Below are 18,594 nucleotides of genomic sequence, written 5' to 3'. Positions count from 1 at the left end.
CTGGCCTCTTGCATACTCTGGTCCAATGTTTTCTGTTAAACATGGCAACTCAAGAAAACAGGTTAAGTTGGCTTCTGGGTCACATTCACATGTTCAAAGGCCCTTAGCAGAGCTGTTTGGAGCAGGCCAAAGGAAAGAGTACCTTCTTCGGCTGTTAATTAGCATTTGTGAAGGGCCTAGTACTTCCCTGGTTAGAGAGGATTTGGGGAAGGAGCTGAGTTTGGGGGACTATTCAAAGTCCTGGGAGTTTTCTTTTCCAATGGGGACAAGGGGGGTACTGAAGGAGACACTCAGTTCTTGTCAAAGAGGCATCAGCCTCAAAGGCAAAGACACAACGGAGTGACTTATTTTCTCCCAAAAATTCACCCTTGACTGTCTTCACAACAACCCTATGTGGTAGGTGTTCTTATCATCTTTATTTCACAGTTCAGGAAACTGAGGCAAACAGAGGTTCAATGACTTACCAACCAGGGTCACATAGCTTGTTAGTGTCTGAGGCTGGATTTGAACTCAGATCTTCAAGATCTTCTACCATTTCCTAGTTCCCCCAACATTATATTAGTGTGCCCATCTTCCCCAAACCCCTCCAATATTGACTGGTGCCATTTTTGTCAATTTTGCGGAGTATGAGATGAAACCTCAGTGTTGTTTTGGTATATATTCCTCTTATTAATATAGTTTGGAGTATTTTTTCATGTGGTTGGGAATACTTGGCAGTTCTTTTGAGAATTCTTTGTTTACATCCTTTGACCATTTATCTATTGGGGAATGGCTATTGTTGTTTTTGAGTTGTTTCAGTCATGTCTGACTCTTTGTGATAGTCATTGGGATTTTCATGCTGAAGATACTGGAGAGGTTTGCCATTTCCTTTCCCAACTCATTTTACATAAAAGGAAATGAGGCAAACAGACTTAAGTTACTTGCCCAGGGTCACATTGCTAGTAAGTGTCTGAGGTTGAACTTGAACTCAGGTTCTCCTGACTAGGTTTGGTGCTCTATCCACTGGCAACTCAGCTGCCATTGGCTATTAGGCTTTTTTAAAATAATGTTTTATTTTTCCCCAATTGTATATAAAAACATTTTTTAACATTTATTTTTTCCCATAAGTTTTGAGTTCCCAATTCTTAACTTGCTTCCTTCCTCTTACCCCTCCCACAGAATGTAAGCAATCAGAAACAGGTTATACATATGCAATCATGTAAAACATCTCCATATTAGTCATTTTGTGGAAGAAAAATTGAACCAAAAGAAAGAAAGTGAAAAATAGTACACATTAGTCTGTATTCAGACTCAAATAGTTCTTTTCTGTGGAGAGGGATAGCATTTTTCATCATGAGTCCTTTGGCATTGTCTTAAATAATTTTATCACTGAGAATAGCTAAGTTATTCACTGTTATTCAAATTACAAAATTGCTGTTACTGTATACAATGTTCTCCTGGTTCTGGTCACTTCACTCTGCATCAGTTCACATAAGTCTTTCTAGGTGTTTCTGAAGTCATCCTGCTTATCAGTTCTTATAACACAATAGCATTTCATTGCAATCATATACTACAACTTGTAAAAGCATTCCCCAATTAACGGGCATCTCCTCAATTTCCAGTTCTTTGTCACCACAACAAGAGCTATTATAAATACCTTTGTATAAAATTGATCCTTTTCCCTTTCTTAAAAAAAAAATCTTTGGGATACCAACTTAGTTGTGTTCTTGTTGTGTAAAAGAGTATGCACGGTTTTATGCTTCCAAATTGCTCTCCAGAATGGTTGGATCAGTTCACAACTCCTCCAAAAGTGCATTTTGATTTATTAGCCAGTTTCATTGGTGTGAGGTGGTACCTCAGAGTTGTTTGAATTTGCATTTCTCCAATCAATACAGATTTAGAGCATTTTTGTAGCACTATAAATGCCTTTGATTTCTGAAACCTGCCTCTTCCTATCCTTTGACCATTTATCAATTGTGTCATGACTTGTATTCTTATGAATTTGACTCAGTTCTCTATATATTTGAGAAATGAGGCCTTTATTAAAGATACTTGCTGTATTTTTTTTCAGTTGTCTGCTTTCCTTCTAATCTTGGTTGCATTGATTTTGTTTCTGCGAAAAATCTTTTTAATTTAATTTAATATAATCAAAGTTATCCATTTTATATCTAGTAATGTATTCTCTTTTGTTTGGTGCTAAATTCTTCCCTTATCCATAGATCTGACAGGTAAACTATTGCATGCTCCTCTGATTTGCTTGTATCACCCTTTATGTCTAAATCATGTACCCATTTTGATCTTATCTTAGCAGACAATGTGAAATGTTGGTCCATACCTACTTTCTGTCATACTGTTTTCCAATTTTCCTAGCAGTTTTTGTTCCAAAATGTTGAGGATTGGGGTAGCACTAAATACATAGTTAGAAAGAATTGTCATTTTATTTTATTGACTCAGCCTACCCATGAGCAATTACTATCTTTCCACTTGTTTAGATCTGACTTTATTTGTGTGAAAATGTTTTGTAATTGTGTTCTTAGAGTTCCTGGGTTTGTCTTAGAAGGTAGACTCCCAGGTATTTTACTTTGTCCTCAGTTATTTTAAATGGAATTTATCTTTCTGTCTTTTGCTGCTGGACTTTGTTGGTAATATATAGAAAAGTTGATGATTTATTTGGGTTTATCTTAAATCTTGCCATTTTGCTACAGTTGTCAATTATTTCAACTAATTTTTGAGTTGATTCTCTAGGATTCTGTAAGTATAGGATCATATTATCTGAAAAGAGTGATAGCTTTGTTTCTTCATTGCTTATTCTAATTCCTTCCATTTCTTTTTTTTCCCTCTTATTGCTATAGCTAGCATTTCTAGTATAATAGTGCATAATGTTGGTGATTATGGGTAACCTTGTTCCACCCCTGATCTTATTGGGAAGGCTTCTCGCTTATCTCCATTAAAGATAATGCTTGTTGACAGTTTAAGATAGGAATTCCCGTTTTGTAAAAATCTCCAATTTTTTCTTTGCTCTCTAGGACAAATGGACAAATGAGTGTTGCATTTTGTCATAGATTTTTTCTGCATCTATTGAGATAATCATATGATTTCTTTTGGTTTTGTTATTGATGTGCTCAATTATGCTGATAGTTTTTCTAATATTGAACCAGTCCTCCATTCCTGGTATAAATCCCACCTGGTATGATCCTTGTGATATTTATTGCTGTATTCTCCTGGCTAATATTTTATTTAAAAAATTTTCATCAATATTCAAGGGAAATTTGTATTTTCCTTCTCTGTTTTCATTCTTCCTGGTTTAGGTCTTAGCAACATATTTGTTTCACAAAAGGAATCTCTCTTTGCCTATTTTTCCAAATAGTTTATTTAGTATTGGAATTGATTGTTCTTTAAATGTTTGGTAGAATTTTTTGGTAGAATTTTGGTAGATTTTTTTTTCTTAGGGGTCCAATGATGGCTTGTTTGATTTCTTTTTTTTTTTAAATTGGGTTAAGTATTCTTATTTCCTCTTCTGTTAATCTGGGCAATTTATATTTTTGTAAATATCCATCCACTTCAGTTAGATTGTCAGATTTATTGGCAAATATCTGGGCAAATTAGAGCCTAATAATTATTTTAATTTTCTTTTCATTTCTTTCATTTTTGATACTGGGGATTTTCTTTTCTTTTCTTTTTTAAAAATCTTATTTATGAATGGTTCATCTATTTTATTGGCTTCCCCCCCCCATAAACCAGCTGCTAGCTTTATATGTTAGCTCAATTGTTTTCTTACTTTTAATTTTATTAATCTCTCTTTTGCTTTTCAGAATTTCCATTTTGATGTTTAATTGGGAGTTTTTAATTTGTCTTTTTCTAGTCTTTTTAGTGGCCTGTTCAATTCATTGATCTGCTCTTTCTCTATTTGATTGATGTAACTCTTTGGATATGTAAATTTTTCCCCAAGTACTGCTTTGACTACATCCCATAAATGTTTTTATGTTGTCTCATTGTTGTCATTCTCTTAAATGAAATTATTGATTATTTCTATGATTTGTTCTTTGATGCACTCATTCTTTAGCATTAGATGAATGTTTATAATCTATCTTTTCACTGCCCTTTTTTGAATGTAATTTTTATTGCATTGTGATCTGAGTAGGATGCACTTTATATTTCTGCTTCTCTGCATTTGATTGTGGGGTTTTTATACTCTAATCCATGGGCAATTTTTGTGTAAATGCCATGTACTGCTGAGAAAAAGGCATGTTCCTTTCTATTCTCCTTCAGTTTTCTCCAAAGTTCTAGCAATCTAACTTTTCTAAAATGTATTTACCTCCTTAACTTCTTACTTGTTTATTTTTTAGTTAGACTTATCTAGTTCTGAGAGGGGAAAGTTGTAGTCCCCCAGTAGTATAGTTTGAATGCTTATTTCCTCCTACAACTCACTTAAATTGCCCTTTCAAAAGTAGATGTTATACCATTTGGTGCATATGTTTAGTATTGATATTATTTCAATGTTTGTGGAAACTTTTAGCAAGATATAGTTTCCTTCCTTATCTCTTTTAATTAGATCTATTTTTGCTTTTACTTTGTTTTGAGATCATCATTGCTATCCATTTTTTTCATTTCAGCTGAAACATAATAGATTCTGCTCCAGCCCCTTACCTTTACTCTGTGTGTATCTTTGCTTCAAATGTGTTTATTGTAAACAGCATATTGTAGGACTCTGGTTTTTAATTCATTCTGCTATCTACTTTGACTTCTGAGTAAATTAATTCCATTCATATTTATAGTTATGGTAACTAACCGTATATTTTGCTCCATCACATTTTCCTCTTGGTTTTCCTTCTCTCTCTCTCACCTTTCATGCTGTCCCTCTTCACCAGCATTTTGCTTCTAACCAATGCCACCCCAAGTTGCCCTTCCTTCCATCAGCCCCTCCATCCCTGTCCCTTTTTACTTCCTTATAGGATGAGATAGATTTCTAAGCTCACCTGAGCATGTATGTTATTCCCTCTTTGAGCCAATTTTGATTAGAGTAATCTCCCCCGTCTTCACCTTCACTGTATCAACTCTTCTCTGCCTCTTTTATGTGAGATAATTTACCCCATCTACCTCTCCCTTCCCTCTTCTTGGAATGCAGTCCTCTTTCTCACCCCTCAATTTTGTTTTCTTACATATCATCCCATCACAGTCAATGTATACTGTCAATGCGGCTTCAGGGAGGTGGTGCCATGACATGCGAGTGCGTGGGATTTAAGTGAGGCAGGGCTGCCCAGTCACCAGCCTCACTGTCTCCTCCAGAGCCTCCTGGGTCAGCGGCCACGTCTAGACCAGGAAGACTGGAGACGGCGCCGGAGGCATCAGGAGACACGGGCTGGGCGAATGGGCGGGGCAGAGAATGCTCTCTTTTACCTGGTTAAAAAAAAAAGAAAAAAAAAAAAGAAAAAAAAAAGAAAGCAAAATCTGGGAGGGGAAGACCCTCAGGGGTCCTGGCTAGTGAGGCAGTTAGGAGCATACGTAAACAGAGGGTGCGGGTGGTGAGGTTCAGATGCTAGGGGTGCTGGGACCCTAAGATTACAACACTCGCCCCCGTGCCCCGCCCTCTCCACTCCCACTCTATCCTCCCCTGGTCCCGCCCCATCTCCTTGGCCCCGCCCTCACGGTCAGTAGTTCAGGCCCGGCCCAGCCTTGGGCGCAGCCAATAGGAACCGGCGGCGGACACCACGTGGGACTCGCCCCGCCCATCCGCCCAGAACACTGGCCAGAGCAGCCGCCCGGACTACATTTCCCAGAAGGCTGGTGGTCGGAACCGGAAACGGCCTTGCCTCGGAACTTCCGGAGCGGTCCCGCCCCTCGGCCTTGTCCCAGGCCTTGGAGAAGCTCGCGGGACCCTCTTCCGGTCAGGCGCAGTTTCACCCGGGGCCCGGCTGACGGGGGGGTGGGGAAGTTAGGTGAGCTGTGGGGGCGGGGCGTCAGGGTGGGCGTGTCTCTGTTGCGGGTTTGCTGCTGGGTCCGAGAGAACGTGGGAGGGGAGAGGAGCCCGGGCGGAGGCTGGCTGGGCGGGGCTCCCCCTTCCCGCCCCGCGCGGAGCAGAGCTCAGTCTGGGCTCTGTGCTTGCAGGTCCCAGGTAGGTCGGCCCTGGCAGCCGCCCTACCTTCGGGGCTCCTCCTCCTACCCCTCCTCTTCCTCCTCCCCCTCCCCCTTCCCCTCCCCCTCCTCCTTGGTGTGAGCGCCGGGCTGCCTGCCCCCCAACACCTCCAGACTGCCAGGCTCTTCCCCCTCTGCAGGTTCTGGGGCTCACTTTACCCCAGGGACCCAGGTGTCCTGCTTCCAGTCCCCCTTCAGGCTCCAGGTGTTCTGTGCCCCTGACCCCGCCTTTAGGGGTTGAGTTGTTCTCCCTTCCGACCCCCTTGTAATGATCCAGGGTTCTGCCTGCCCTGAGGACCCCGCTTTGGATGCAGGGCCCCTAGCTGCTGCCTGGCCCCCCAGCTCCTGCCTGGCCCCTTCTCTGGACCCCCAGCTCCTAGTTAGACCTCAGCACACAGCCATCCCACTTTCCTAGGCTCAGTGTCCACCAGGAACCCTTCTGTCTTTCCAGCATCCCTGACCTCCCTGCCATGAGCTGGATTAGAATGTCTCCCTCCCAGCCCCTACCTGTGCTCCCCTTCCCCAGGCCTCCTGCTTCCCTCCCCCTCTTCCTTCAGAGCCCTCAGGGCCCTTGGCAGGGGGCTGAAAACAAGACTGAATTTTGTCTCCCAGCCTCAGGCTTCCCCTAGTCATTCCTGGGGGCTCCATCCCAGAGCCCTTCCTGTCCTCAACATTATCTCTCTTTTGGATCAAGCAGTCAGTCTGTTGTGTGGATAATATGTGTGTGTGGGTGTGTTAGGTGAGGAGAGGGGAGGTAGTGAGGGCAGAGGGCCAACTGGAGGGAGAGCTCTGGGTCTGCAGCCATTGAGGCTCTGCCTGGTCTCATCCCATCTGGGATCCCAAGCCCCTTCTGCCTCCTGGGTCCCTGAAAGAGAATGGGGGAGGGGAAGGGACAGAAGAGGAGGAGTAGGAGAGGTTGGGATCATCTCATTTCCAAACCCGACCTTACCTGATGCCTCCTCTTCCCTGTAGGTTGTAGTCTCTCCTCTAAGTGCAGGGCCAGGGCCATTGTAACTCCTGTGGGACCTCGCCCTCTGTAAATCCCTGCAGGCCAGGCTCTTGCCTGGGAAGAACAGGGAAAGACCTCTGCCCCTCTGGGATCCTTCAGCCTGCAGAGGACCAAGGCCTGACCCAGCAGGAAGCCTGGAGCCAGAGGCAATGGCCCCTGGGAGCCGCAGACCCCCAGCCCAGGTGAGTGCAGTCTATCCTTTATCAACATTTAAGGCCATTTCCATAGAAATAGAGGATTATCTATGTAGCTGGCAATACCTCACTTATGGGTCATTTATTTGCAAAAGTAGGTATGAAATTGAATACCATAGTAATAATACTGCGCTGCCCTCTTGTTTTGGCTGGATTCATTTGCACTTTGGCCTCTCCAGCACTGACTCCCTCCCATCCAAATCACTGCCATCCCGTGTTTTTTTTTAAGTTCTTACTCATTTCAACTGACCGACGTGGACGTCCGCTTCACATACTGGTCTCTATTCCATAGACACTGTGTCTTTGCTGGCTTTGTGTATGCCTCACGTCTCCTGTCCCCTAACACACACACACCCCCAAAGGCTTCCCCAGCTGTTGACCACTGCAATGTTGTCTCAGGGCTGATATTATCCTGGCCCTGCTAGTTTCTTTCTTCCCAGGTCCCTCAGGTCTAGTCATTTTGTAAGCGAAGGCACTGTGTGGAAACACTGGTTGTCCTCTCTCGTGCTCCAAATGCCTTCACTACATCAGGGTCAAGGTACAGTGTGCCAAGCTGTGGCTGAGCAGGCCAGTGTGAGCTCACAAGGCTCCAGCACACAGGTTGGGCACAAACAGTCTGTGTGAACATTTGGGGTGGCTTCTCGAAATCTCTGCATCTCGAGTTTCTTTTGAGCTACTTCAGTTCTGCTTTGCCCGGAGAGCACAGCACCTTCTCTGATGAGGGCACGCCATGCTGGGCGGTCCTGTGCCAGGGTCTCACATGTCCCACAGCCAAGTCCAGAGTTCTTCAGAAGACCTTCAGAATATCCTTGTGCCTCTTCTTTTGACTCCCCTGTGAGTGCTTGCCTTGTGTGAGTTCACAGCAAAAGAGTGTTTTAGGCAAATGCACGTTTGCATTTGAACAGCGTAGCCAGCCCTTTGGAGATACGGTCTCTGCATTAGAGTTTGGAAGCTCCACAGTTCAGCTCAGGAAAGGACCTCAGTGTCTGGCGTCTCATCCTGCCAGGTGATCTTCAGAATCTTCCTCACACAGTTCCGTTGGAAGCAATTCCATGTCCTGGCGTGGCGCTGTTAGACCGTCCGGGTTTTCCAGGCCTACGACGATGAGGTCAGCACAGCGGCTCTGAAGACCTTCAGTTTGGTGGTCAGTCTGATGCCTCTTCCCTCTCGTGCTTTCCTTTGGAGTCTCCGTAACACCTCTGTGCACATCCCTGCCAAGGTGAGCGGAGGAATGTTTGGTGCACAACTCTCTGTTCACTGGTGATGGTGCCCTCCGCGCAGCCCCTGAGGCTGAGATGCAAGAGTATGGATCGATTCTCTGCGGCCTGTAACACCAAGAACACAGAGGTTCTCTGCAGCAGCACCCCAGCCTCCACGTGTGGAGCCCTTGGTTCCAGCAGATGGAGACGTGCTGGGTGCTGTGGGTCAGTTCACTTACCTCGGCGGTCATGGTGTCAGAGAGGAGGAGGGTGAGAGTAGGACTGGAGAGATGGGTGGGGCTGGTGAGATGGCACCTTATCAGTGACACCTCATTGGATGTTGCTGCAGGAAGGATCAGGGTCCTTTCTTGTGACAGCCTGAATAAGGTGGCGCAGGGCGCAGCCAGCAGGGCCGTCACGGTGTTTGTGTCCACTCAAAGGGTGACTCACACCATCAGTAGAGGTTGGATGCCAATGTCCTTCATTTTCACAGATGTCACATGTGTTCTCTCCTCCCTAGTTACCTGAAGCCTAGAGAGAGTCAAAAGCAGTTGGGGGAAAGATCAAGTTTGGCCCTTAGGCAGAGATAGTTACAGAATAGGTGATTTTCTTTTTTTTCAAAATTGGATGCTTAAAGCCTTAAAGGGCCTTTAGCATAGCTATTTCTACTAGGCCAAAGAAAACTATCTTCTTTATCAGTCATTTAGTTAATTTGCATGTATTAAGCACCTTGCCTTATTAGCTAGGATAGAGCGAAAGGGGCAAGTTAATGCAGAAATATTCCAAGACCTGCTGGTTTTCTTTTCTAATTTGGAGAAGGGGGGTACTGAAGGAGACATTCTGTACTTGTCAAAAAAGCATCAGGCTGACATAAACTTAATCCTATTCCACTAACTCACTAGTAGAATCACTGATACCCATCAAATCACCATACACCGAGTAAATACTGATTAAATTAATAAGGATATCAACATTTTCCACATAGTTCCCCCCTTGGGTCCAAGAAAGACCTGGGGGCTTCATGGATCACTAAGATGCAAAGAGGGCAGCCTTCTGTGCTATGCAGAACACCGAGGGGGCAGCCCTCTCAGGGCACCAGGCTGCCAACTGAGGGAGAAAAGCAGACGGCTTTTACATGTTGGTTACAACCTCGCTGGTTACAACCTCGCTGGTTAGAAGGACGCTGGCTCACTTAGGTTCTGTCAGAAGATGGACACTCTAACTGCCAAGCTGCACAGTTTACTAGACCATGAGCTGTGGCGTCACATATCTTCTGAAGAAAGAAGTCCAACAGGAAGTGTAGAGGGGACAAGGAGGATCGTGGTCTGCACCAGCATCATACATGTTCTTTGAACTGCACGGAAGAACCTCTGGTCATATTCTGCTGCATGCAAAGTGCGTCGTGATCTGCAGATGAGACAGAGTTGTGCAAGAAAGAGAACGTGATATCCCCAAAGAAGAGACGCAAAGGACAGTGGGTTGTCTTAATTTAGTAAACCTGCGTGTTGCGTGGACACAGGAGGGGGGGACACACTCGACTGATGTGAGAGGTACAAACAGGAGCATGACTGATAGACAAATCCGAAACCCCATGGGGCAGAGACTCAATTGTGCGAGAGGCAGCCCTCCATAAATAAAGAGGTAACTGTCCATGAGGTAGATTGCTTCAGAGTTAGTCCGTTTAGTGGGGGTGAGAGGTTTGTGTGCTCCTAAGCGCCTGACCTGATGGTAGCCTTTCTTCAAGGGACGAAGGTAGCTGATGTGATCGATCGTACAGTTGGCACTGTTCTGACAACCAAGGTTATTCCCTTGGACTGCCGCCTTCTTTGCTGCTGTTTGAAAGAAATACCCGCAGCTGTCACATCACAAAACCCCCAAAGCGGTAACTAAGCAAATCCACCACAGATCACACTGAGAAAAATCAGCTGCTGAAGAGTGGACCGTATTGTTGCCTGGTAGCGTGGTCCCGATGTAGGAGAAAGTTCAGCGTGGCTTGTTGAGATGACGCTCCAGGAGAGTCATTGTTCAAGCAAGATCAGTGGGAAGGAGAAACAGAGTGGATCAGAAGGAGGGATAGGTAAAACAAAGACAGGTTGTTTGTCCTCCTTAGGTCTAGATTCAAATAGCTGGGAGAGTTGATCTGGACAAGCTGTAACCAAACCTTGTAAAGACAAGAATCAGTAGAAGAAAATCAGTGATTACATGCGAACAGTTCATCAGACAGCAGCTAAACCTGCCAGCCTGAAAGCTCATGCTCATATGAAGGCATTTGTTTATCTGGCAAAGAGAACATTTCTCCCTCATGAGGAAACGAATGGCGTAAATGCTTTGCAGACATAGGAACTGATTCTTCCAAAGCGGTTAATGGCCAGAAAAGAAGCACAGGCATTGCAGGTGGAGGTCTGTAATGAGTACTGCGTGGGGTCTTTCCACACACTAGGCAAATGCTTGGACAATAGTCAGAGAAGATGTAGAAGGCGAAGGAGCTAGGGAATCCTCTGTCCTCTTTCACATCAGGAATAAAGGCATGTTGACTCTCCACGTCACATCCATTAGGTATGAAAGATCATCAGGCATGGTTGTAGATGGATACAAAAACTCAGTGATAATGGATGCAGATGAAAGCTTGGGGTGGTAGAAGGAGGATGTATCAGGCCAGTCCCCTTGCTTTGCAGGCTTCTTTCAAGGAGAGAGAAGCCATTGCACCAGGATAAATAATCAGAGATTAAAACTAATGACAGGGTAGCAATTATTGCCTGAGACACCTTACTATATCAGTATGTCAGCAATCCAAGAGTAAAGAATGCATCAAGCTTTCTCCACTGCACCAAAAGTTGTGTGAAATGTGACAAAGTGACCATCTAGTCAGCTGAGACATTTGTCTGCTCTTATAGGGAAACAGCAGAATTAGGAACAAGCTGGATAAAGTGGTCACTTTGGCCTTCAGAAAAGTTACGAGAGTTTCTTCGAGCCAAAGTCAACCTCTCTATTTCCAAATACAGGTGAGCAGCAGTTTTAATTAAAGTGGCATTTCCAACAACTGTTGCTTAATCAATTTCTTTGGAATGTGTTCCAGTATACGAGAGAGGTTCCCTAGGTTTTTTACCATCTGTTTTCCTCATACCTATTTGATAGAATTTGATCATGTGATATGCTGAACATTTTCTTCAGTTGTTCCTATCAATAGGGCAATTTCCAGAATGGTCATTATGTGCAGGGAAGACCTTTTTTTTTTTTCCTTAACACGCATAAGCTCCATGATGATATACATAAGCAGAATCCCCACAAGTACCACAGGAATACAAGGAGCAGACTTAGCAGCAGCAGCAGGATACGTCACGGGAGAAGCTGTAGCTAGAGTGTAGAATGACTTCTTGGTTTCAGAGTCAGACGCTGGAGAGGTAGACAGATACTCTAGAAATGGAGATGGATCCTGGGAAAGTTAAATCCAGGTACACTGGAGGAAGATCCCTGCTATTTAAAAACAACCGTAGAATTTAACAATACTTGGTTTAAAAGTCTCATATGTGCACACTATCCCAGCCTTATAGGGGTTAGCCCCAGAGGATTAAGTATCAAAATAATGACCTTTATCAGACTTTTCTGAGATTCCAAGAACTAGAGCTTTTCACCACCAGGACAAGTAGCAGTACCGCACAACATGCGGCCCGCCAAAGTGGCCAGTGGGCCGGACGTTGTGCAGGCCTACTTTATATTCTCTGCATTTTTTGTGGGCCACTGCAAATCCTTTGGCAGACACAAGCAGCCCTATGTTGTGCAGGCCTGCCCTAAGGGAGCTTCATGTAGTTTTGCTGAGGGATTTTTGCATTTTCGCAGGCCACCCAAAATCCTTTGGCAGGCCACAAGTGGTGTGTGATGTTGTGTGGGCCTGGTCTAGACATAAGGAAGTGATGTTCATGATGAACATGAAACCAAAGTGTGATATGCTTACATTTTCCCCCCAGAAAGCCAGATATGAAACATGCACTGGCATTCCACTGTCTGGCTTCTTTCTCTTTTAGCTAACCACCACCTCTGGTTTCTCTACTGTAGGCATCCCACCACAGCCCCTTCACCCATCGTATGAGGACATCAAGAAAGCCATCCCTACCTTGTTATCATTTGACGGGCGCATGCTATTGATTCCTTAACGAATAGGAATTTTGTTTCTGTAAAGTACCCAGAAAAGGGAAACTAACACAGAGGTTGTTTTGGCTGTGAGGGAGATTCTAGGACAGGGTCAAGTTGTGTGCCCTTGTGGTTATTGGCATGTACGTGAGGCACGTTGAGGTGAAACAATAACAGGGTGGTTTAGCTAGCAATACATAATACGGCAATGCCATAGTAATGGCAATAATAATATGCATAATGCACAATATGGCAGTACACATGAAGGGGGAATAATAGATAATGTGTTGATTTGATTCAGCCTTAAGAAGCTAAGCATTACTATAAATCATAAGTCTAATCTTGATTGTTGTCTCAGTTTCTTCAAAACTTCCTCCCCCCATCCCCAGCTTTGATTCTTTGAGGAGCTAAGTTTCCTTAATGAATCACTTAATGCTATTCATGATCAGTATCCTGAACCATCACTAGTTTTCAGCTAACTTTCCAGTAAGCTTTGGTGCAGAGGTGTAAGACAATGAGAGCTCATTTTACTATGGTAGCTAGTATGCCACTTCCTTATAGTTAGGAGAATAACAAAGAAAACCAGGAAGAGGGATTCCAGCATGGGGTATCCTGATGTTACATAAATTTGGGGACATGGCTGTATTAATTCTCAAAAGTTATTATGGGTGTTTTCCCATGAGTTAGTTACAATCTTCCTTTAGAGGAGACTGCCCTTATGGCTTCAAGACCATCACAATAGCAATCTACCCCTTGACCTTTGAGACAGTTCATGACCAACATGTTGATAAAATCTGTCAGGGACAGTCACGTGCTATAAACAAGTCTTGCGGAGAGAATGGAATGTTGGGTGTGTTCAGGGAAGAGTAGGACCTTTGGTGTGAGGGCTGCTGAGACCTTTTCAGGGCTGCTTTCCATCTTTGGTGTTCACCTGTTTCACCCGATCCTCACCTGTGGCTTCAAGAAGCTATAGCACATGCGACAGCCACACCCCGTAACCATTTTGGCAGGTGGGCTAAACCAGGTGGAGGGTGACCAAAGGGTCTCAAACCTGTCATGAGTTAGGGGGGTATCTACCCCAAGCATGTGAAGACTTCCCCTGATGGGATGGGTGGATGAGAACAATTTGTTTCAATTGCCGTGAAGGCAGCTGAAGCAGGTGCTGTGAAGCACTTAGAGCTTGGTTAGATATTGAAGGTGCCAAGGCCATCCGCTGCACCTTGACTTTGTTCTGCCACTGGACTGTGATGATTCTGGAGGATAGAGTGAGGCTGACAACTTCGTGCAACTCTGCTTCACTTAAATACAATTTAGACACAAATCAAAGGACATCACCCATGCCATTTTACCATTTTACCTACCTCAAAAGTCCTGTGGTGACAAGCAAGGGATGAAGCAGCAGGTGTGGATATACTGGGAGCTGTAGTCACCCCGCTGCACACAGGCAGCCCAGGCCATAGGATTGACTTCGCACCGGAAGCAGCAGTGGGATTTGGCAGCTTCTTGGGTGTCTGAGCAGCCTTTTAAGGATCATACCACTCACCTCCTGGTGTGAGGAAGGGGCTAGAAAAGGTGCCCTAAAAATTGTCTGCTTACCCAACCCTGGCCTGATTAGTGTGGCAGGTGGGGATCCCACCCTGTGGTCGAAACACACACACACACACACACACACACACACACACACACACACACAAACTTCCTGCAAAGATAATTCTATTCATCATTGGTACGTGGGATGTGTGCACACTTATAGATAACACAAAATCCAGTAGACCTGAAAGGTGAACAGCTCTTGTTGCAAGAGAACTCAGCAGGTATCACATCCACATATTAGCCTTGAGTAAAACAAGGCTGTCAAATGAACGCCACCTTACTGAAGTCAGAGCTGGATACACTTTTTTCTGGAGTGGGCACAGTGAAGGGGAGTGCTATGAAGCTAGTGTAGGTTTTGCAATCAACACTAATCTAGTCAACAAGCTTGTATGTGATTGCCACTTGCAGTAAAATGTCATGCCACTATCAGTTCCTGTGCTTCCACCAAGATGAGTCCTGATGAGGTTAAAGAAAAATTTTATGAGGACCTAGAGACCCTTGTAATCCATGTGCCACAGGAGGACAAGCTTATAATTCTAGGTGACTTTAATGCTGGAGTAGGCTGAGACTACCAGACTTGGCAGGGAGTCCTAGGGAGGAACAGAGTTGGAAACAGCAACAGCAGTGGTCACTTACTACTGAAGACTTGTGCATGTCATGACTTTCTCATCACCAACACCGTCTTCCATTGACCTAAACACAACAAAACTTCATGGATGTGCCCTTGTAGCAAACATTGGCATTTAATAGACTATGTCATTGTAAGGAGAAGAAACAGACAGGATGTGAAAGTGACAAAGGCGATGTGTGGTGCAGAGTGCTGGACTGATCAGAGATTTATTTTCTCAATGCTAAATATTTGCATTCAACACAAGTGGTAGCCCTAAGGCAAAATGACTGCCAGAAGAATTGACATCAACAGATTAGAGCTCTACTCTGAGTGGGAACAGTTTGTTGCTAGCTTGGAGAGAAAGTTGAGCCAACACATGGTTGGCAACAGGGGAGCAGAAAGGGAGTGGGCAGCTTTCAGAGGTTTGGTGTACAGCGCTGAATTGGCTCATCTGAGTCAGAACACTCGAAAGCATCAAGACTAGTTTGACAAAAATGATGGGGAAATTTGGAAGCTGCTAAATGAAAAACGAGAACTCCACAGGCTTTACCAGCAAGATAGTTCATCCTTCTCTAAGAAGGCAGCATTTAATTCCATCAAAAGTAAAGTACAAGTGAAGCTTAGAGAGATGCAGGATTCTTGGCTCAGTAAGAAGGCAGATGAAATGCAGCTTTATACTGATAGTGACAATGCAAAGCGCTTTTATGTTGCTCTGAAAGCTATTTATGGGCCAAAGAGCTATGGTGCATCTCAACTGCTCAATGCTGATGGAGCCACATGGATTAGTGATAAGGACATGATCCTGGAGAACTGGGCTGAACACTTTTCATAGTGCTTTCAACAGACTATCATCAACCAATGCTAAAGCCATTGACTATTTACCTCATGTTGAAGTCAATCCCCCACCTCCAGCTGAAGTTCCAACTGAAGAAGAGATTTTGAAGGCCATTAGGCTCCTCTCCTGTGGCAAACAAAGCACCTGGACCCGATTCTATTCCAGCTGAGATTTACAAGGTGAGGGTGGGAGTCCATCGTTCATACAAAAGCTGACTGAAATTTTCTGGGTTATGTGGCAGGAGGAGGTTATCCCCCAGGAGTCCAAGGATGCCTCCTTTGTCCATCTCTGTAAAGGTAAAGGAAATAGATTGTCCTTGACAGTCGCAGGGTTGGTCTCTTTCTTAGTCATTGCTGGCAAGATTTTGCTAGAGTCCTCCTTCATAGACTGATCCTTCACCTGGAAGATCATCATTTACTTGTGAGCCAGTGTGGCTTCAGAAAGGTGTGAGGAGGCGGCGGAGCCAAGATGCTCTCCCCCAACCCCCTCCAAATACCTGTAAAAAATGGCTCTAAACAAATTCTAAAGCAGCAGAACCCACAAAAAGACAGAGTGAAACAAATTTCCAGCCCAACACAACCTGGATGGTTGATCAGAAAGGTATATCGGTGGGGTATAAGGTATGGGGTATATTGGAAAGGTATATGGGTGGGGAGAGGAGCTCAGTTCGGTGTGGGTGTGCAGGCTGCAGCCAACCTGGAGCAGGCCTCAGAGGGCTGATTCACAGGCAGCTGTGACGGTTTCCAGACTTCTCAACCCACAAATGCCAAAGACAACTTGGAAGGTCAGTGGGAAAAGTCTGTGACTGCAGTGAGAGAGAAGCCGTAAGTCCCAAGCGCAGCCCCGGGGCAGTGACTGCCTCCCGAGCTTCCAACCCATAGACTGAGGGGGAATCGAGTGGCTGATCAAAGGGGGATTGCAGGCATCTCTTTGCCAGTGCTGAGGCAGGAATCTCTTGCTTTGCCTGTGCTTGGATCTGGGTCACAGTTCTGAGGGGCGGTCCTGGGGTGAGGAGGAGTGCTGGCATGGTGGAGCTTGTTGTGGCGGTGGAGAGGAAACACCTCACCCCTTATCATAGCACCTTGGAAGAACTGAAAATTTTCAGGTCCCTAGAAGTATCTCTGAAAACAGCTGTACAAACCCCCAGAAGCTTGGGACAGTACATTCTCCACATTGGAAGCAGACTCTTACCTTAACAATGAGCTTAAAACTCAAGTAATTGGCCAGGGTCATGAGTAAGAAGCAGAAAAAGAGTCAGACTATATTATCTTACTTTGGTGACAAAGAAGATCAAAACATACAACCAGAAGAAGACAACAAAGTCAAAGCTCCTACATCCAAAGCCTCCAAGAAAAATATGCATTAGTCCCAGTCCTTGGAAGAGCTCAAAAGGGATTTTGAGAAGCAAGTAAGAGAAGTAGAGGAAAAACTGGGAAGATAAATGAGAGTGATGCAAGAAAATCATGAAAAACAAGACAACAGTTTGCTAAAAGAGACCCAAAAAAATACTGAAGAAAATAACACCTTAAAAAATAGCCTGGGGGCAGCTAGGTGGTGCAGTGGATAGAGCACTGTCCCTGAAGTCAGGAGTTCCTGAGTTCAAATCCGGCCTCAGACCAGACACTTCCCACTTACTAGCTGTGTGACCCTGGGCAAGTCACTTAACCCCAGTTGCCTAAAAATGGCCTAATCCAAATGGCAAAAGAGGTCCAAAAAGCCAGTGAGAAGGAGAATGCCCTAAAAAGCAAAATTGGCCAAATGGAAAAGGAAGTCCAAAATATTACTGAAGAAATTACTTCCTTAAAAATTAGAATAGAGCAATTGGAAGCTAGTGACTTTATGAGAAATCAAGACACTGTAAAACAAATCCAAAAGAATGAAAAATTAGAAAAAAATGTGAAATATCTCATTGGAAAAACAACTGACCTGGAAAATAGATCCAGGAGAGAGAATTTAAAAATTATTGGACTGTCTGAAAGCCATGATCAAAAAAAGAGGCTTGACATCATCTTTCAAGAAATGATCAAGGAAAATTGCCCTGATATTTTAGAACCAGAAGGCAAAATAGAAATTGAAAGAATCCACTGATCTCTTCCTGAAAGAGATCCCCAAAGGAAAACTCCTAGGAATATTGTAGCCAAATTCTAGCATTTCCGGGTCAAGGAGAAAATGTTACAAGCAGCCAGAAAAAAACAATTCAAGTATTGTGGAAACACAATCAGGATAACACAAGATTTAGCAGCTTCTACATTAAGGGACCTCAGGACATAGAATATAATATTTCAGAGGGCAAAGGAGATAGGATTACAACCAAGAATCACCTACCCAGCAAAACTAAGTATAATCCTTCAGGGGAAAAAATGGTTATTCAGTGAAATAGAGGACTTTCAAGCATTCTTGATGAAAAGACCAGAGCTGAATAGAAAATTTGATTTTCAAATACAAGACTTGAGTGGAACATGAAGAGGTAAACAGGAAAGAGAAATCATAAGAGACTTATTAATGTTGAACTGTTTACATTTCTGCATGGAAAGATGATATTTGTAACTCATGAGACCTTCGTCAGTATTAGGGTCGTTGGAGGGAAAAAATTATGTATATGTGTAGATAGATAGATAGATAGATAGATAGATAGATAGATAGATAGATAGAGGGCACAGGGTGAGTTGAAGATGAAGGGGTCATAACTGGAGAATAAAATTAAGGGGTGAGAGGATTATACTAGGAGAAGGAGAAAGGGAGAGGTAGAACGAGGTAAATTATCTCACAAAAAGCAGAAAAGGAAAGGCTCTTACAGTGGAGAGGAAAGGGGGGAAGGTGAGAGGGAATGAGTGAATCTTATTCTCATAGGATTTGACTTAAGGAGGGAATAACATACACACTCAATTGGGTGTGGAAATCTGTCTTACCCTACA

General features: G+C 44.1%; 1 pseudogene; it reads left to right on the top strand.

Moving 5' to 3' along the window:
• The first annotated feature begins 6,041 nt into the window (after positions 1-6,041).
• The window catches only part of LOC114042168, a 35,080-nt pseudogene continuing 22,527 nt past the window's right edge, over positions 6,042-18,594 (top strand).

The sequence above is a fragment of the Vombatus ursinus genome, unplaced genomic scaffold (assembly GCF_900497805.2).
Source record: "Vombatus ursinus unplaced genomic scaffold, bare-nosed wombat genome assembly UNPS02014270.1, whole genome shotgun sequence".
NCBI classification, from domain to species: Eukaryota; Metazoa; Chordata; class Mammalia; order Diprotodontia; family Vombatidae; genus Vombatus; species Vombatus ursinus.
The sequence above is the reverse complement of the archived record's forward strand: the minus strand, read 5'-3'. Positions and strand labels throughout refer to the sequence as shown.